Source organism: Pinus tabuliformis, chromosome J (genome assembly GCF_031772625.1).
Source record: "Pinus tabuliformis cultivar Carrire ecotype Pingquan chromosome J, CPIR1, whole genome shotgun sequence".
NCBI lineage: Eukaryota > Viridiplantae > Streptophyta > Pinopsida > Pinales > Pinaceae > Pinus > Pinus tabuliformis.
Genome location: NC_142295.1, coordinates 656,909,109 through 656,913,092, shown reverse-complemented (window position 1 = coordinate 656,913,092; position 3,984 = coordinate 656,909,109).

The window sequence follows — 3,984 nt, the reverse complement described above, 5'->3', positions numbered from 1 at the left end:
CTCCATTTTCTCATCATAAATGCATCTTTGGTAACAAATCTCCAAAATATTTTTTCCATAAATGTCACCTAACCGCTCCTCCTAACGGGATTTTCGCTATCCAATCATGAATAGTGTCTTCAATGGCTACTTTTGGACCCAGCTACGTGGCACCAACCCCCATGGCACAGCTCATCCATCGCATCTTCTTATGTCGCAGCTTCTTCTGTTGCAACTTCTTCTGTTGTACACCTTGTGTTCGTCATGCAACCCCCTTACTGTGTTTTCCTTTTCTTAGAGCAGCGTAGTTTATAGTCCCACTCTCCCTTGCAGTTGCCTGGAGCACTAAGACTATCCTGCTACCATGTAGTCATTATGCAAGGGCAAGATCCCCTGTATACAACTTTAACCGACTTCCATTCACCCTTCCAGGGAACAATTCGCCATTCAGCTTCACGAGCTAAACTATGCCAACATCTATAATTTCCTTGATAATATACGGGCCCAACCAGTGCATTTGGAACTTGCCAGGAAACTTTGTGAACTTACTATCATAGAGAAAAACCAAATCATTCACCTTGAAAGTGCACAACTTAATATGCCTATCATGCTAGGCCTTCTCACGTTCCTTTTGCACTTGCTGGTGAAATCCTGCAAGAAACCAATCTTCTTCCAACTCCATCAACTGCGCGAGTCGTTCCTCCAAGGTATCGCGATCCACCATCTCTGTCAAAGTTGCAATGTGCAGGCTTGGAAAAATATATTCCATGGTCATTACCACCTCGATCCCATAGACCAACCTAAACTGAGTTTGGGCTGTCAACTTCTTGCACGTTGTCCCATATGCCCATAGGACTGTTAGGATGTGCACATCTCAATCGTTTCTCTTCATGTTACAAACATTTGTCAATGCATTCTACAGAATCTTATTGAACACTTCCACTGTACCATTGGCTTGGGGATGATAGGGCATACTCTTTTGATGGTAAACCTAGCATTCTTTGTGCGTTGCGCTGATTGTTTCATTCGGGAAATGCGCACCCCTATTACTCATCAATATCTTAGGGCACCCAAACCACGTTAAGATGTATTCAAACAGGAAATTCGCAATTGTAGCAGCAGTACAATCCTTCATTAGCTGTGCTTCTTCCCATCTGGTTAAGTACTCTGTCGCAGTAATGATGTACCACACGCATGTATTCCTTCCTAGTGGTTGTATTGTACCTATAAAGTCAATTTCCCATTTGTCAAATACTTGTAATGAAACCTAAGTATTTAAGGGCAATTCATCTCTTCGCAAAGGCTTTCCCATCCTTTGACAAGCATCACATGCTTTACAAAATGCTTTAGGATCTTTTTGTACTGTCGGCCACCATAACCCTACGTGTAAAATCTTCTGCACGGTGGCTCTACCTGCATAGTGTCCTCCCGCCACTCCTCCATGTATTTCAACGAGGATACTAGCGCGTTCAAACTCCAGAACATATCGGCGCAATATTTCATCTATTCCCATCTTATACAAATGTCTCACTATAACATAAAAATCAGTTGCACGGACCACTAATTCCCTTTTTGTTGAGTAGAATAGCCTTCTAGGGTTGTACCCGTGGTCAAAAACTGAATGATATCAAAAAACTGGTCATCCACAACGTGTACAACAAAGAGTTGTGCATCCGGCAATCCTTCTTCCAAATTGGTTGGTTCTTCATCTGTCTCAATTTGGCTTAGTTGATATGGTCTTGCGTTCAACCGTCTAGGCTTCATTGTTACTTCAAATTCATACTCCTTGAACAACAGCAACCACCTACAAATCTTCCCCCCTAACCATAGGCTTGTTGACTAGGTACTTGAGAACAGAGTGATCTATGTACATTTTGAAATGTGTGCCCAACAAATAATGTCGAAAATTTTGCAGAACGTAGACCATCGTCATCCCTTCATGCTCTGTAGTGGAATAGTTATTTTCAGCTTTTGATAGTTTCCTACTTGCAAAGGCTATTGGATTATCAATATCACCTTTGCCATGTTGGGTTAATACCACGCCCAGCGCAATAGTTCACAGTCGGAAGGAATAGATCTGTGCGAAGGTAGATCTAAACCCTAGGAACCTTAAGAAATTGTCACACATGCCTCTGGATGCATAAACCTGGTTCTAGCATCTCTCAATACTACTTCGAGTGAGACTGCAACCTATGTTATGCAGGTTTTTTCCGAAATGGCAAGAAGTTAGGGTTTTTTTTGGTTGGCATAGTTAAAGTTGAACCTGGATCAGGCCCCATCAATCCAACAAATGGTTCCATTGTCGGGACCGGGATCAATATAAGGAATGTGTGATGTCGAATAAGTGGTTCACTACTAAGAAGGAAATGGATAAGTGGCTTGATAGGAAGGAACACGCATTTTCAGCTTGGGAGAACATAAATCTGCCATTATCTAAGGAACAATGGTTGAATAAATACCTATACTCAAATGAAACCGAAAACTTTATGTTTCCTCCCTTGCGAATTGCACGAGTGGTTGTCTAGATTAGTAGACACTCAGGGTATGTGGAGTCTTGATGGCACTATTGTGTAGATGCTAGAATTGGTGAGGAACTTGGAAGCTTCAGAAAATAACATCGCATGGGTTGTTGATCACTGAATTGATCGTATCATAGGAGGATTCGTCACTAAGCTCGTGATTGATACATCCATCAACTATAGCGAAGCAAAGCGCAGGTTCTTCAAGGGACCACGAGGTAAGTGTTTAAAAGATCTGAAAACTTGGATTAAGATGTTGTTGTGTGAAAAGCAGGTTATGTCGTTACCTTGATGTTTGGGACTACATGAAGTGGAAAACACTTCAGAACGAATAGAGAATCGAGATCTAAATATATTCCGTTATTAGGATCCTCCTCAAGCGATGACAAAGGAACTATTCTGAATAACCCGTGAAGTGCGTTGCAGTTGGTAAGTCAGCGTATCCTGCGGATACCTCATCCATCCACTACACCTCCAACTCCACCTCTACCTCCACCTCCATCTCCACCTCTACCTCCACCTCCACATCCACTGCATACACCTACACCTTCACCTCCATCTCCACCTCCACCATTCAACATGTAAAACAATGCCAATCTTTAAAGGGGTAGCAAGCAAAGACCCTACGTTACACAACATTTTGTCACTGTCCCTGTACTCCCCGTTCCATGATCCTGGAGGACCTCTACAGTGAACCCTACATGCTTTCCCATCATGAAGAAACTCCCATTGTGTCCCTCTTCATGAGCAAAACAATTCCCTTTTGCATCATTTCCCCAAAATATTCTGTTTATCCCAGTTTATAAGACGGCACTAATCACCCATTTCCTCCTCGCGTTGATATGTAGGGATTACACCTATCCCTAGCATCAATCAGAGCGACTGAACCTTTTCCTAGTCACGTTGATCCTCTTTTGGAAAGTTTTTTAAATATGGAGTCGAAGCTTCGGAACAGAAGTTTGGTAAATGGTTATGCCAGATGGAGTCGAGGAGGTTAGTTTGGGCTCCTTTCCCCTATTAGGATGGAACTACCTTAAGAGATTAGACCTTCTCCCATGAGAAGAGGAACCATATCCCCTCCATCCAAGCTATATAAACTTCCCTTTTTCCCAAGCACAAGATAGTCTTAGTTTTGGAGTGTTAATTAAGTTCTAGTTGGAGTAATCACCAAGTTACCCATAGTTTGTAGCTCTCTAGTTTGTGTATAAGGGAGAATTGTGAGTTTGGTTTAGTGTGAACACTAAAGGGAAGAGCCTTAATACTACCATTATTGGGGCCATCCATGGAATACTAGCGGAAGTGTGTGGGAACTCATATTTTTCAGAGGAGATCAACAACATCAAGACATTGGTTGTAATCTCTTCTTGGACTAATAAAGATGCAACTATCGATTGATTTCCTACATAAAATGTCATCTCGCGTATTTATGGCTTAATGTTTCTTGACTTGTTAAGTAGGTTGAATACAATTTGTATATTATCACGGT